We start from the raw sequence: 17,263 nt of genomic DNA, 5'->3' as shown, positions 1-17,263 counted from the left end.
AATGCTGTGACACCATTTGCTGTCAGGGACGGGTCCTGATCCTGTGATGGCTCCACAAGGGAAACACCTGTTGAACTCCATGTGTGTTCCTTGGAGAAGGCAGGTGCCCAGGGTTAGCCCATAATGATCCCTCCCAACGGCTGGGGAAGTGTAATAACTTAATTGCAGCTATTTTACATGCAGAACTAGCAGTCATGGCCTCTCTTCATTTACATTTATTTTCTCTCAGGAGGTTTGCAGCAAGAGCAGTTTATTAGATATCAAATACTAGCCGGGGCTAGGAACAGTACTCATAGTTAGTGGTGGAGCCCTCCTGGCTTGCTGTAAGAGCTGTGGTTTTTTCTCTGTATATAAAGAAGAGTTGGGTTAAATACTTCTGGCCATTCTTCCCTTCCTGATAACTTTGAAATCAGGAGAACTGGAGAGGGTTAAATAGAGCCTTGGCTCTCGCTGCCCCCAGCAAGAAGAAAAAGCTCATTTGCAGCCTAAATTGCCTCAAGACTGAAACACGGGGCTCAGCGCTGTCTCATTTCCTTCACTTCAGCTACAGTTAAGCACTTTGTTTTCTTTTATTGGTAAGTGAACTTAATTTCTCTGAGATGGAATTTGTTACAGGAACCAAGGAGCCGATTCACAGCTATGAATGATGGCTTCACAATTAATTAGCAGCTTATCCTGAGCATTTTTGCGTGGGATCCAAATATTATAGTAATGGGAAGCAATACATTTTAGATAGATGGAACATTCCCTGAATGAGTGATTCCCTGAAACTTACAGCCATGGGAACCAGAGGCATTAATTGCAGAGCAGTAGGCTGGGGATGCATGTTGGGATTTCACTGCATTTTTAGGTTTGCTGTGGTCTGATGCTACCGTCGTTGCTCTGACAAACTTCCTTCTGGAGCTGTGGATGAATCCCATGGCATAGACTCAAGCACTTAGAAACCCAAAACCCTCTTCTCTAGGGGTTTTAATTTGCTTGCTGAGATTGTAGTTATTAAAAAGGAGGTTTGCCTGGAAGTAAGGACGGCAAGTTCTGAGGGCTGGAAACTGTTGTCTTCTTAAGGCTCCTGTCACTGGAACTACTTGTGGTTGCTCACCTTCCCTTTTTCTCTTTTATAAACCTTCCCTCCTGAAAATAACAGACTCTCTGGATTTCTTCAGTGCAGCCATTTCCCCTGTTTTTGCTGCTTGGGGCAAGAATTACAGACCCATTAAGTTGGGGAGAACCCATTATGTGAAAAGGTTTCTGGCATGCAAATGCAAGTTTTCAGAGAAGCCCCCTGAGTCAACGCACAGGCATGAGTTTCTGGTCTTGTACAGAACTGTAAGTTCAGATCTAGTTTGTGCTAAGCTTGTAAGGCAATAACATATCAGAAATGCAGTTGCAGGGGGAATTTGGAAGTAGTGAAAAAAACAGAAGTAGGGATAAATACAGATGCTACTAAGTGCAATAATAGAAGAGTCAACATACTTCCCCCCCTTCCCCTAGAATCCTATTGACTACTTAGCTATTTCTGAAGTGCTAAAACTACCTCGGCTGTAGCTGAGGGAGGGCAGTATGGACGGGGAGCCAAATTGCTAAGTGGAATCGCAGGAGTGGTCATCCAGTGCTGAGAGAAACCACCTGTGTTCCTGAGCTGGGTCCCCCACGGTGTCAGCAATGCGCACCTAACTCCAAAGGCCCTACAGAATATCCTTTCTACAACTCATGATGCTTCCCAGCATCTTGTAACAAAGGTACAAGCTGCTGCAAAAGACCAAGAGCGCCTGTGTATGCGAGGACAAGCAGAAAAGGCTGTATGCCTTTTCTTGAAGAAACAGGCCATTTGTTGATTAAAATTCAGGGAAGGTCATAGAATGTAGACCAAATCCTGTCCTTTAAGGGGAGGGTGGTGGGGGGAGAATTCCTCATCCACCTGACTTGTGGGGTTCCCACCTCTTGTGACGTTCAGTTTAACCATGAGCATGTGGCAGGATGTCCTAATTAAGCAAAAGAGTGTTCAATGCTGTTGGCTTCTGCAGCAGAGCTTGTAGGTGCCCTACTTCTGGCTATTGCCATCTCTGATGCTCAGAGGAACGTAAAATCCTTCTTGTCCCTGTACTGCCTACAAAACCTGAGCAACATGAGGAAACAACTATTCCTAGCTCAAGGTGTCAGTGACCTGATAGACAGTGGAAAAAATCGTGGTGCAAGCAAATGTGGGAGTGGAGTCCTGTCCCACAAGTGCTATATGTCAGGGTACTGCAGCATCCTGCCATTCTGTGACGGGAGATGCCTGCTCCTGTGATGGGTGTTCCCTGGATGTGTGGGCTCACGTGGTGGGTGGAGGAAATGGACTTCACTGCAGAACCTCACCCACCCCTCAGCACAGCCATTGAGCTCCAGGTCTCCATATGTCAGGCCTGGCTGAGCAGTGGGTCAGAGATTTGCTGGCTAACACGCTTGGCACGTTGGGCAGCAGGAGAGGACCCATGCCCAGTGCTGCGTGTGAGACAGAGATCCCGGCAGGGACAGATGCTGCACAAGAGCCAGACCAGGAATCCTCATCCTGAACACAACAGGTCCGCAACACATGCCTTGTGTCCATAAACCACTTTCTTCTGGGCCTCCCAGGGTCAGGGTAGAACGAGCTATATTTTGGTTATCCAGGAAAATTTGGCCTTATGAAAGGCTGTGTGCAAATGGCACATTCGCTAAATGGCACGTTGTGTTTGCTTGCTAGCCTGTGGCCCAGCTTTTCCTCCTGGGTGCTTGCTGTGTGACACCAAACACACTAACTCATAGGGGAACTGCTTACAAGACCTGGATATCCACGGCAGAACAGGGCAGCTGCTGGGTGAGATTTACTCGGTGCCTCAGGCAGGGTGCCCTGTTCCTCTGTAAAGTCCACCTTCCTCCCGTCTTCCCAAGTGGTGGCAATAACACATCCCACTAGTCGCATTCACTCGCTAAGCCCAGGTTTCCCAACTTTGGAGCTCACATTCCTGTCCTAAACTCACTCACAAGGACAATACTGGTGAGGGGGCCCCTCTAATGCAAACATTTTTCTTTAAATGAGTCGTGGTAGGGGCAGCAAATGGCCTCCATTGTAATGAGGTGGGGAGAACTGGGGAGGACTGCATTTACAGAGCAGTTTAATCACATGGATGGGGCAGTGTGTTCACCTCTCCTCCTTGCTGGGTCATTTCCACTTTGAGCTCTGCAAACAGACTGTCTATTGAGCAGTTAGTATCCAGCGCTGAATATTCAATACTAGACTCTTGTTTTGGTGAGTCTTAGGCAAAAAAAAGGAGGAGGAAAGAAGACTTCTCTCTTTTTCTCATGTTCCCTCCCTGAGTTTGCTTTGCATACTGCTCAGAGGAGACTGGAGGCTTCCCAGAAAAGCCAGGCGCCTGGTGTCATAGCACTTTGAAGGGGAGGGAAGACACAGCGTGGAAGGGACTAAATTAATACAAGGTTTCCGAATCTGTAAGTCTAGGCACATCGGGACTGAGTGAAGACTTTCCGACAAGCACACTGAGGCTGTAAAACAAATAGCATGAAATGCATGCTCTGTATACACTGAGCAGTTCTGAGAGGTACCAGTCTTTGTGGGAGTATGTTATGGTGGTTTATTAGTGTCCTCTCTGCTATCTGTGCTATGCAGATATTCTCTGGTTGCGTTCTGAGAGCTGAAAGGAGCAACACCCCTTGTTTCTGTCTGGTATGCCATAATGGTTGTGAATAATGTAATGGCCACATCCCTTGGTGGTAGAGAGGAACAGATAGATTTGGAATAGATACTCATAAAGTGAGGAAAAGTGGCCACCATTTGAGTAAACGTAGTGACTTTTTCCTTAGATTCACACTCCTACAATGGAGTGATTTTCTTGCTGCGATGACTGTGTCCTGACACCTGAGTTTTCTTTGCACGTGTGTATCTGCCTGTCATCTCTTGTTTTTTTCAGTCTGCCTGACTGGATGTTGTTTCTAATGAGAAATATTTACCACGGTCCCATTCCTTCAGGAGCTGACCTCTTTCCTCCTGATTTAAAAAAAAAACCCTCCTCTCTGCAGTTACTTTCTTTTCTCCTACCCTTTATTTCTGACCATGCCCTTTTCTTTGTCATTCATTCTTTTGTTCTCTTTCCTTTTCCTTTTCACCTCCTTTCCAACAACCAGCCTTCTCCCTCTTCTCTTGCCTCCCTGAGCCCAACAATCGGTGTTTGGTGTATCTCTCACTCCTCTCTCTCATCTTTTCATTTTGACATCTGTGTGGGCCTCTTTTACTCAGGTACTAGTGTTTTGGTGCCAAACTGGCCTGTCTGATGGATTCATTGGCTCCTGAGGCCGAGAGAAGCCCTCCATGTGTAGCTGATCCAAATCCTGTTTCCTGTTGAGTCACAGCCTTCCTGTTCAGCTAAATGACTCCAGCCTTGTGCACTTGTGAAGTGGAGCTGAACTAGGGATGTGAGGGCTCCATATCTTCTCATGCACACTGGTTAGCTGAGGGACAGTAGCAGCAGCAGGGAAAGTTTAACTCAAAAGCTAGTGAGCAGAGACTGCTGTAGGGTACAATTATAAGAGATGTTGCAATAGGTACCCAGAAATGAAGGCCTTATGAGCTCTCTTGCATGTCTCATATTAATTCTTTATCATAAGAAACTAATGGAATCTGGGACAAAAAGACATCAAGAGACTATGATCTTTATGCTGGGAGAGGATACAACTGGCAGTAATCAATAAAGGGACATGTTTGCATTTCCTTGGAAGGAAACATTGCAGCTAAACTGGAGACAATGATAGCATTTACACTGGTTCATGCAGCAGACTCTGAAGGCCTGAGGATCTGTAGCGCATCGCGTTGTGGAAGCATGAGGGTACACTTTGCTATATGCAGAGCTGGTGCTTGGAAATCCCATGGTGTGTGTGATTATATTGCTGGTGAACACATTGGCTGCATGTGGCATAGCCATGTAAGCTAAGTACACTGGGAGAGCTGAACTGGTTGAATACTGGTGTCACTGGCTTAAATGATCCTAGGTGGAAGTGAGGAAATGTCACTGCAGAACCAGGGGAGGCTCTCTTTGCTGTTAAATGGGGAATGGCCCCGCTGAAGCAAAACCCAAGTGGTTCTTTACTGGTCTGGTGAAACTTACTTTTCAAAATAAAATGATAGATAGCACTTGTGTGACTGTGGGAGGGAAAAGGCTACACCCAGTTAACATGCACACCGAGCTGGAAATGTGATAGCAATATCATACGTGATCCCAAAGAAGGGAACAGATTGGACATCGTGAGTTGTCTCTGATCCAGGTTAGAGGCTGCCCTAAATGCCAGAATCAATATGCAGGAGGAATCTTGTGTTCTAGGGTACCTGAGGGTGCTTGATCTACATTTGGGATGCAGCTTCTTAATAAGGGATATTATTGACAGGGTACTGTCAATAGTTTTCAACAAAACTATCACATTTAGATCAACTTCCGCATATGAAGGGTAACAAGAATGCAATATCACGTAAATTCCAGTTTTCCTACCCAAGTATTTTAGAGGAGTTAAAAGATGATGAACTATGGTGCTTTTTGTTATATCAGTTTAAACACAGCATGACTATTTTTAATACACCTTTTCAAATAGGTTATCAGATAATCAGTAATAGGTGCGAAGACCTGGTTAAGCACAACAGAAGAGCTCTTACAGGTTCAAGAGAGTAATTCTCTGCATTCTTATATCAGGGTGAGTCTTGCAACGCCTCACCAGAATCATGAGTCAAAGAAAAAGAACAAAAACATTCCTGCCAGCATCTAGTAAGTGCCCTGGACCAGTGTCCATTAACTCTGAAATAGCTCCAAGAGAACTGTATGCCAAGAAACAAGAACAAAAGAAAGGACAACGACAAGAGTGCCTGACATTTTCCCCTGTTGGAAATGAAATAAAAGGTTAGATTAACAAACAAAGCACAAAGGTACCTGGCAGCCTGTCAGGGTAGCAGCTCTATCACCTGCACCAAGGCCATGTGTCACTGTCATCCCTGAGGAGCAGGTCTCTTGAAAGGACAGAAGATGGCTATGCAGGACCAAGGAGGACACTGGCATGATTTCCTGTGGAGCTTGAAGATGTTTCTGACAGCTCGCACACACTGACTGAAGGATACATGCCTTGCCAGCCAATGCACTGAACAAGGCCATGGAGAGCAAATGAGGCTCTGTTTGGAGGTCTTCCTTGATGGTCAAAGAGGAGCCGTTTCATGAACTACAAGTGTCTATGCGATGGAGTGATGAGAGGGAACAGCAGCTGGATGATGCCCTGATACGGCCTCGCAAACCTTTCATTTGACAAGGGAGAGGAGGGAGATAACATAACCTATGAAAGCCTAAGTCTTAGAAAGCCCTCACGTGTGTGGTTCGCTGTCCCTAATAGTGTGTTCTCCTTGATTTTAGTTGATATGGATAAGTTTAACACCCTCCATGGGAGCCAGTGACTGCTGAGCCCTGTCATGTTACAGGCACACCGCTGTTCATGACACTGTGCAGAGGCCAAGCTAGAAGATCTTGTTCAGGTCTTGGTTTTACTGTAGACTGAGGTTCTGGAGGCAAGGTGATTTTTTGTTCGCTTTCTTTCAGGCAGTGTGTTTCTTTAAAAGCTTTGAATGTGTTGCTGTAACCAGCCCTTGAAGCACTCCAGCAGCATTACACTTCCGAGGTGGGAGATGCATCTGTAACCAGGAATGCTGCAGTGCAGGGTGCAAGAGTCAGAGCATGAATCCTGCTTCTAGTCAGAGCAGATGTTAAGTGCAGCAGGTACTAGAATAGGCTTTTGATAGTTTGAGGGTCACATTTCAGGTTTGTCTCCTTATTGTTACCCCTGACAGAAAGGGACAGTCTCTTTTGCCCTTAAGGGACTGTTTTAAACAAACAATTTATCTTCTAAGTTGCTATGGCCAATTGCTCCAAGACATTTAAGGGTTATAAAGTATAGTTTTCACTTGCACCAGAGAAAATATTAGAGAAACTGGATAATTATTTTTGCTTTACTTCCATTCATATGGCAGTTAGAAATCAGGTTTGCAGCACACTAGGAAGACAGACTGGTCAGACGTTATGAGTTTAGCAGCTGTACCAGCTGTAAGTTCTCTGTCCATGACAGTTGTGCAACACAGCATGAGTAGAGGGGGTTTTGGGTGGTAGCATGTCTCAGACTATGTTCAGCAAGATCAGCTTTGCAGAGAAAAGCCTTGACCGCTCATGTAGACCTCGGCATTTCTTTTGAGACAGGCAACAGAACAAGTTGTCAGGACACTGACGGTTATCCTAGAAAAGATGTAGAAAATCATCCCATCAACTCTGCTGAAAAAGATATATATGATATCTGGTCAGTACCATGGGCTAGCAAACTGGTAACAGGAGGTTCCATGACCTTCAATCAGCCTCCTGAGCTTTTGAGGTACTGCTTTCACCTGTTAAATCTGCTGTTTGCAATCACTTTCTTGTGGCCTAACAGATCAGATGAGCAGCTAGGCAGTATTGCTGGCCAGCTCGGTACTGAGAAACTTGGCAAAGAGATGCTGCAGTGAGAGATGGGTAACTCTTCCCTCAGAGAACAATGAACAAATAACTCGGAGGGGGCTAAGACTCCGTATGCATGACAAGAATCCCTCTTCTGTCACAGGAACTAAAATTAAGTCTGTCATCACTTCTGAGTTGATTTTTCCAACAAGTCCTTTTGTAAATCCACTAAAATTTGGTGGTCCCTTTGTGTTTGTATTATCTACATTTTATATACTTTAGCTCACAGTTATCACTTGTTTTCTACATCTGCCTTGAGAAACTGGGAAAAAAAATTACAGGAGCATCCATGAATAAAAATGAGGAGCTCGACTGTTGGAGCTGCACCATCCAAGTTTGTACGTGGCTTGGGTAGTGGTTTGAGTCCTGGCACATCTTTTACTCATTCCAGTGATAACTCTGTTTCAATGATGAGCAAACTTCTGTGGAGGAAATGCTGGTCCGTGTGCAGTCACTAAATAATTGTCATGCTTGTTGATAAACTGCTTTGGCATTTGGAGTATGTGAGCCAATCTAGAGCTAAAAACATGAGAAGGATTTTCCTGCAACTGATAGGGCTGTGATACAACCACATCCAGATCAGAGGACATGGCATAACCAGAGAAAACCAGCGCTACTTGTACTACTGTTGGGTAAAGAGGCAATGCAAAATACAGCTCAGATTAGGTGACCACAGTGTTCTATTCTTCCTGTAAAATCTCTTAATCTCATAGAATGGTTTGGGTTGAAATGCACCTTAAAGATGGTTGCAGTGGATGCAACTAGATGTAGTTCCAACCCCCTGCCATGGGCAGGGACACCTTCCACTAGACCAGGTTGCTCAAACCTCCATCCAGCCTGGCCTTGTGGCTGCCCCATCCCTGGCAGTGTTCAGCTTCTCTGGGCAACCCCTGCCAGTGCCTCACCACTCTCATAGTGAAGACTTTCTTTCCCAACATCTAATCTAAATCTCCTTTCTGTCAGGTCAAAGCCATTCCCCCTTGTCCTGTCACTACATACCCTTGTAAAAAGTCCCTCTCCAGATCTCTTGTAGACTTCCTTTAGGTGCTGGAAGTCTGCTCTAAGGTATACCTGGAGTTTTCTCCAGGCTGAGCAACCCCAGCTCTCTCAGCCTGTCTTTGTAGGAGAGGTGCTCAAGACCTCTGAGCACCTACATGGCCCTCCTCTGGACTCACTCAAGCAGATCCATGTCCTTCACACCTGTTGAGGTGTCTTTCTTATGTCTTCCTCCAGGACACACACATGCCCACAGAGCTGCAGCTCTGGGAATGCTCACCTCCCAGCTGTGTGGCACTGCCACTCTAGCTGCTTTTGCCATCCTGCTTGTGTGCCGAGCAGGACACAGTGGCTCTCAAAGGCCAGAAGAGGCTGTGATTACAGGTTTTGCTAATATTGAAGCAATTCTTAACCCTCCTGGCAGAAAGCAGCTGCAGAAGCCACCACCGGCTGTGATAGGCTCGCCTCCTCTTCCCCTCCACAGAGCGGAGCCCAGGTGGCTCTAACATGGCTCTTGCTACGGCCATGCACGTGTAAGAGCAATGAATGCTTTATTTTCTGGACTGCAACCATGCTAAGCCAACAACCATTATACAAACAGGAGGGAGTAATTATCTCATTAAATGCACTGGCAGTACGCAGGCACCTCTACTGTATTCTCCCACCTCAGCTGAGGCTCTGTAGGGAGAAGCCTTTCAGAGGTGTCTTCCAGGAGCAAACCCTTCCTTCTGATGGGTGCAATGTGTCAAAATAATTGGTCAAAGATTTATGTTTATGTTTTTTTAGTTCATAATTCCCTTTTCAGGTAGTTCAGCACAGTTCCTTTCCCTGAGCAGCTCTCGTGTGTTTGACTCTATTTCAGGGAGTCCCAGGCCTGCCTTCCCAACTTGGTGTTTGAAGCATTGTACAAATAAACATATGGTGGTTAGTGTGAAGAGAAGGAGCTCGGTGGGGGTCAAGGAGACCCGGGAAGGCCTCAGCTCTGGCAACTTTTCTTTATTAAAAAGGCTCAGTTTAATCTCCTGTTGCTAGAAGTGTGGTGGGCACATATACGGAAGAAAAATACTCTCATGCTAGAGGTTCAGTGCATGTGTCAGTCTCAGCAAGAGTAGGATCAAAAAGGGAAGAGGAAACTTAAACAGGGGAAGTTTAGATTGGATATAAGGAGGAAATCCTTTCCTGTTAGGGTGGTGAGGCACTGGAATGGGTTGCCCAGGGAGGTTGTGAGTGCTCCATCCCTGGCGGTGCTCAAGGCCAGGTTGGATGAAGCCTTGTGTGGGATGGTTTAGTGAGAGGTGTCCCTGCCCATGGCAGGGGGGGTGGAATTAGATGATCTTGAGGTCCTTTCCAACCCTAACTATTCTATTCTAGTCTATTCCATTCTATTCTAAAATGAGGGCAGGAACTATTTCTGTAGTTGTTTTCAATCTGTCTTTCAGCAGTTCATTTGGAACAATTTATATTTTTTGTTTGTGTCATAGTAACTTGTTTGGTCAGAAAATCGACACTGGAAAAATTATTGTAACTTGTATAACTATCTCTTTTCCCTCATGTTGGAATCCTGAAGAAGATACAAACGTGTTTGTAGTCAGTGTATACAAAATGATACAGTGAAAATTGTAATGCTGAGGGATATTGTTGTGTGCTTCACTATAATTCATTTTTGATCTTTGCAAAATTAAATATGTGATGTAGTATTTAAAGGGGCATCTTCCAAGTACCACTAGCTTTCTTTCCTAATAAGGTTGTGATGGTTTCCTCACTGTGTCACAGTAACTAGATGTAAAATACAGAGTAACCACATTTTACTGCTAGATATTGATTAATCTATTTATTTTGCCTGGATGTCTTTTGGCTAGTGCTAGAACAACTCAAGGTACAGTATGCTGGGGCTCAGGGTGGGAAGGAGTCCTAGAGAGAAGAGAGAGGAAATGCTTGAGAGATTGAAAACTCATTGATTAAAAATGCATCTTTTGTGAGACAGGGTATGTTTTCTTTTGCTCTCAGAAGCACTTCCCACTAGAAATATAGTTTTTCTAAATGTTGTGTGATTGATTCATCATTGTTATCAGGTCTGATGTGCACTTCTGTTTAGCCACCACCTAAACTCTCCGTTACTCCATGGCTGTTCCTGATGTGAAATCCTGTTTCTGGGAAGTTTGTGAAATCCAAGTGCAATAATTGAGGCTTAATCACACAGACCCTTCTATACCGAGTGTCTCAAATCTTGTCTAGAGCAGTGCTGTATAGTGTGATTGGCATCAGCCTTGGGAGTAACTGAGGAGAACTCAGCCTGGAGACACCAGGGGTTAGCCATGGGTCTCTTCCTCCGGCTCTGCAGCCAGACATCCTGGAACAGGCCCCGGAGCAGATGAGGTGTACACCCTTTTGTCATGAGGATGAGGGCATTCAACGTGCATTGTTACATTCAAAGTGTTTGTTACACTGGGACAGGACTAATGGCATTAACTCCAGAAGAACTTCTAAAAGAATTAGTTTTGATTTTCATATTGTTTGCTTCTTTCTCTATTTTGTTGTTCTTTTTTGCTGTATTTTAGGCAGGTGCTATCGCATCTGGGATCTGTAGGCTGCTGAATTCTATTTTAAATTTCAGCAAAGCTGTGGTTATATTTGCTTTTAATACTTGAAAGCATTCTTAATATTGGGAGTTAAGAGCTTTGTAAAAACTTTTTTGTTATACAAACAGTTAAAAATGACTACTTATTAAAAGAAGGTGTTTATTAGAATACTTGCATCACTTGGTTTATGAGGTAATACAGCCTCTAAATAGCTAGTTGGTTTTGTCTCATTTTGTTATCTGCCAAATCATTTGACAAATTTGCCATAAGCTCCCTGACATTTTTGCTCAAAAGAGTTAGTTTTCTTCATTCTTTGCTGCCAGACAGGTCGTGTATCTTTTCAGGCTTGAAGAATTTCTATCAGCTATTTAAATGCAAGGCCACAAAGACAAAGCCAGACTTGGGCTGCAGTGAGCTGAACCAGGGTGATTCAGGACCAAAGGAGTTGCAGTACATAATTAAACAGTAACGGTGCCTTACTCCAGAGACTTTATATCTTGCAGGGTAAACTGGTTGCTTTACCGATGAAAAAGGGCTATATGTGCAGCTACCAGAGACAGTATGTGAACAAGGATGGTGAAAATTGTCACTGAGTGATACTTAAAAAGTTTTTTCCCTACTACTTAGGCAGGGAACATGACTAAAGATGGCTGCTGCCAGTTCCCTGCTGCCGAGGGAAGAGGATGCATCCCAGCTTCCCAGCTCTCAGTGCCGGGAGGAAAAGAAAGGGCAGAGCTGGGCATCGGTCTCGCCTTGGCGCTAATGGCAGCCGCCTTTGCTTTTACTCCCTGCGGCTGGGCTCGGAGCCAAGGGAATTATATACAGCCATGGCTGTGCACTGAAAGGAGGAGGAGGAGGTTGGGTAATCTTTCTTAAGGCTTCTTGCACCTCTGATGTTGCCCTCAGCAGCAAGTTTCTCTTCACCTTGTAGTGATGATCCAAGCTCCTGTCCCTCAGCTCACAGTGTTGAAATGGGAAAGGAGAAAGAGTATTAGCCTAGTTTTAGGGCAGTAAAAGAAATCTGGCATGAAGCAGCCGTACCGTTGTGTTGGCCTTTGGACAAGGTGATACACCCCCCACCCAATGCAGCTGAGCAGCATGAGAAGAGAAAGCCTTAAAGTTAGAGCCGCTGCAGGCTTGGGGGTTGGTGATGGAGCAGGAACTGATTAAACAGCACAGTCCTCGCTGGCAAGATTTAAGTTGTGGTTTTAGCAACGTGGAAGTGATATTTCTACAAGGCTGTGCTGAATTTGATGGGAGAAGAAACATCCTGAGAACACCTATTGACAACAAGAGTTATTTTTGCTGATTTTCAGAGAAGTACCTCAAAGGAGCAGGCTGTAGGGAAGAGGCAGCATGGTTGGAGGCTTCTTATGCACAGAGCAGTTTTATGGTGAATGAGGAAGATGCACATAGGGACGTGCTTGTATCGGTGAAGGCAGGACTGCAAGCATTTTCCTGCTGAGAATATGTGGCAAGCGGGCAGAAGGAAAGGAATAGCCTTGAGCTGCCTCACACCTCTCTTGTGCTGCCTGAAAACAAGAAGCACACAAAGCAATGGTACCTGGAGTCTCATGGCAGGGCCTGGAAATCAACCCCGAAGGGCTCTCAGGAGACCCTTTCTGAAGTCCTACACAGATGCCATTGCCCTTTTGTTTGTGTGGCAGTGGCGGGTGTGTGTACAGAGGAATATACACAAGTTTGTGTGGGTTAAGAAGCATTTTTTCCTGCAGGATGTTTTGCACCATGACTATTCATATATTAATTTATTGGTATCTAGTGCTGAAGTGAAGTCATACCAACTTTTGCCTTAAACAAGATGGGCAGCTTTCCTGAGACACTGGGTTTCTGCTTTCCCTTCAAGCCTGCAGCTGTGATAGTCTTTGGCTGGGCAGACTGCTGCCTGTGCTGTGCAGGTAGCCTGATGGTTTTGAGGGGTGGCTTATGGAAAGGAATTTGAAACCATTTCCGTGTCTTTGAAGGTTTTTCTGGCTCTGGCAATTTACTGACAGTGAGGCCTGTTTCCCCTTATTTCTTGTGCATCTCTTCACTCAGTGGGATGGTTTCCTGTTGTAACTTGTGAGGTTACCTTGCAGCCTTCTCACCTAGCCATTCATTACCTTGCTTTGACCACAGGGAGATCTGTGAGTGTAAGTTCATTTCTGCCCAAGTGCATGTCCTTGAAAAATAATCTTATGAGAGAAGTCAGTCTGTTGTAGCAATATCCAGGGACTCCAGGCAAACTCAAGGCCTCGCATTTCAATCTTTGTCCAAGGAAACGTATAGGAAGGTGCAACTTTTGCCCTGAAGACCTGTAACAGTAAATTCTACTGGGCCTGCTGCAGCCTCTAAAGTCATCAGGGGATGTATGTTACAGCTTACAGAAAGAACATCAGAATCAGATCAGTGTAACACTGTACCTCATGTTGCTGATTCAATACATTGGAAAAAAGAAAGGACAGGAGTAGTTGAGCACATGCTGTAGAGTGACGAGGTTCGAGCAGCTCACTAGCTGCTGACTTGCCACATTGGACTTGTAGCAGCATGGAAAAGATCTCAGTGGGGCCTGGGATGACACTAGTGTGAATGGGGCAGTAGGACTGGACTTCAGAGAGCACAGTTTAAGCCCTGCTGTAACAAAAATTCATGATAATGATTGTTTTTACACACGTTAAGAGTTCTTTCAAAAGTAGAAATACTCCAGTACATAGGCCTTTGACAGACAAAGAAATTAATGTAATTTATGTATTTCAGTTCCCCACGTGAGATTATTTTTTTTAATGTATCGTGTGATGGGAAGGGGAGAGAATATCCCGAGGAGCGCTGCTACATGCATGGAAATCTTTCAGCCTCTGTCCTTTCAAAACCAAACAAACAAAAAATGAAACTAAAAAGCAACAGCTAAGTTTGAAAGCAAGAAAGGATTTTCTTGCCAAATTACCTCAGATGGAGCATGTTTGAACAGAAATGCTACAGCACACCATCTGTTGAAAACCGATGCTTTGTTTAGTTTTATGCAAAGACAAACACAAAAAAAGAGCATCTTTGTTCTTTTACAGAGAGTTGGATTGAACGATGTCTCAATGAAAGTGAAAACAAACGTTATTCCAGTCACACCTCTCTGGGGAATGTTTCTAACGACGAAAGTAAGTAACTTGTCATTCATTTCAACTGAGTGTGAACGTGTCCAAATGCTAATTCCGTGCTGTATAAGTTGCTGCGTCTTGGAGATATTTTTAATACTAAGCAGTTTGGAGAGTCAACTCACTTGACACATCCAATCATTTCAGTAATTTATTTTTTTTTTCCTGGAATATTTGCTCTTTTGCATCATTGAAAATGAAATAACATTATCTGTTGGTTAAAGCAACCAGAATAATCTGTGTGTCACTGAGTAAAAGTTAGATGACCTCTAAAATGTGCTGTTAGTACTAGCTTATGAGTAAAACCATCTGTTTTGCTTTTCACAAGTGAGCACCCCGTGGTTGAAATACAGGAAAAATTGTGGGCTTTTCAATACTACTATACAAAGTCATATGTATAAACCCCTTCTTTTAAGAATTAAGTATTAATTGGATTAAAAGAATTAACATTAAATCATGCTACGACTTCCTTTTTAGTCACCGAGAAGAAACATCTATAAATCTAGTTGACTTTAAAATAGTTACTTTTATCCCTTCTAGTTATAGCAATTTTAGATCTTGGTTTCTAAGAACAGATGATTAAAAAAGACCCCCAAATACCTTAAAATAACCTAATTGCTTCTTTTTTAAATTTTAGGACAATTTTTAGTTTATGATTTTGTTTTCCCTGCTCGTGGAATTTCTATTCTACTTAATTTGCCCAAAGCAAAATACTCTTCATGTTAGTCTCCCTCTCTGCAGTTAGTATGTTAGTTCAAGTTACAAGATATTAATGCAGACTGAATTCTTTAATTCAGAAAGACTCACATTTTTTATGATATTCAAGCACCTAAGCTTAGAAAATGTATTTTTAGTAACTTCTTCATTGCTGAGTGCCCCTTTTTCATTTTAAGAGAACTACCTCATTTTGATGTCACAACAAAATTCACATGCCTTGCAGCACAGTGTTGTAGTGGATCACAGAATTTGCTATACTGGGACCCTATTCTTATTTGTCCTAGAATCTCTCCTGAGGTAATCTCTCTTCAGAAGGAGAACGGAGGTGTTAGAAATGTGGGTTTTATTCATGACTCCCAGGCTAAGAACAGTGAACAAGAATCCTTACAGACAGACAGTAAAACTTGGACAGGTTTGAGTTTTTGCTTTTTAAAAATTGAGGAATAAAAATTAGTTTCTCTTTAAAACTAAAATTGTAGTGAATTGTAGTGGAAAAACAAACAAAAATAATATTTGCCCATTAATTTGCATTTTACAAGAACCTGTGAGACTTAGGAAACATGTTTCACTCTGATGCCACTGAGAAAGGGATGGAAAGGGTCTGTGATGAGGGTGACTTCAGACTCTTAATAGGGTCAGAATTCAGGATTCAACCTTATGGTCTTTAGTGAGCTTTTCCTTAGACTTACATTTCAAGGCACTGTTGTCAAGGTAATTATTTAGTACCACTAAAGAAAACTTACAATGTCATAATTATGTTGTCTTCTATGTTCTGTTCTTGATCTGTTAACCTAAATAGGTTGTAGCAAATCTAGCTACAACTAAGGGTAGTTATATATGCTTTCAGTTTACATGTGAGCATGAGAACAATTCCACATACCTAGGGACAGTAGGAAGGGGCCCTTGCATTATCAAGAGCAGGTGTTTCAGACAATGGCTGGGGGTTTTTGGCTGGGTTTTTTTTTTGACAAGGATGTTTTTTCATTCCCTTTGCTGGTACTGGAATTAAGGGGCAAGTGATGATAATGGAAGCGGCACATTTAGACCTGATTAAACAAATATATAAATGAATTTATCCCACAATTTGTGTGCAGAAGGCATTGTCACAGTATATAATGGAAACCCAAATGAGAGTTGATTTCATCTAGCTTCCTTCTTAATAGCCAATTCTTCCAGATGCTTCCTTTGTACTGCTACCAGCATTTCTGCAGTACAGATAAGAGAATTAATCCACCTGAAAAGTCATCCTTGTTTTGAGTGGTGAGGTAGGGGATGGAGAATGGAAAGAAGAAAGAGTATGAAAGAAAAATAACCCATTTGCCCAGCAGTAAAAAGACCAATAATCAGTGAAATCCAGAATAAACTAGAAGTTTCACCTTAGAAATCATTGTACTATGTACTCCTTTCCAGTAGGAGGCAAAATGTTTGGAGAAAATGTATGTAACCCTATTTGAATTCTCCAGAATTGTGGTCACATTGCTATTGTCAATGGAACTCCAGTTTTCTTCTGCAGCCAAAAGAAGGCATCATCCATCTTTCTCTTGACTACTTTTTTTACCTCAAAATATATAAAGAAGCTGTCGGGTGGACTCTACTAGAGAAAATGAGGGTTTGGTGTTGGGTTTCTTTTTTCTGGCCTTGCATCCAGTGAAAACTATGAGGATTCACACTGTGAACTGATCGTATTTGTACTCAGTATCATGCTTTTAGAGTTCATGGGGGTTTAGGACAAGAGTAATAGTTTTGCTGCTCTCCTTTCCTACAGCTGAAGTATGCTACAGAGCCATACTCCAGGCCACAGGGATCCTTTGCAGTCTTCTGTTCCCATCCAGGCCTCTTGAACATACATTACATTGTGAAAAGGAGCAATGACTCATAACCATGGATTCCCATGGTCCTGCTGCTTCTTGGAGAGCTTCTTATTCTCTTGGAATCTTTTATGACTTTTCCCAAAACACAGCTTTTACACTATTAAAATTCTACATAAATTTGATTTCACTTTCCAGTTTTATTAATGTTTTTCCTTCCATGGCTTCCACACTCTACATGTTAGTCAAAAGATCCTCAGGAAAAAGGAATGATGCAACCTTATATCGAATAACTGAAAACCCCCCCACAGTATTTTCTGCGTACCGTGCATTCTGTCAGCTTCTCCAGCCTGAAATAGGGGTCTGGAAGAATACAATTCAATGATTATGAAAGTTTCGACTTCAGTTCCATGGGGAAGGAGTCATGACATTACATGATGAAGTGGGAAGGTTGCTTGTCCAAATTTTCTTAT

The 17,263-nt window shown here is 43.3% G+C and overlaps 1 long non-coding RNA gene across 1 annotated transcript; it reads left to right on the top strand.

Moving 5' to 3' along the window:
- Positions 1 to 230: 230 nt before the first annotated feature.
- On the top strand, positions 231 to 16,823 carry LOC136007207 (uncharacterized). The gene is made up of 3 exons (XR_010609526.1): positions 231 to 575; positions 14,182 to 14,268; positions 16,748 to 16,823. It is a non-coding gene; the product is annotated as an uncharacterized LOC136007207 (long non-coding RNA).
- Positions 16,824 to 17,263: the final 440 nt, after the last annotated feature.

This window comes from Lathamus discolor, chromosome 1 (genome assembly GCF_037157495.1).
Source record: "Lathamus discolor isolate bLatDis1 chromosome 1, bLatDis1.hap1, whole genome shotgun sequence".
NCBI classification, from domain to species: Eukaryota; Metazoa; Chordata; class Aves; order Psittaciformes; family Psittacidae; genus Lathamus; species Lathamus discolor.
Note: the sequence above shows the minus strand (reverse complement) of the source record. Positions and strands in the feature narration are given on the sequence as shown.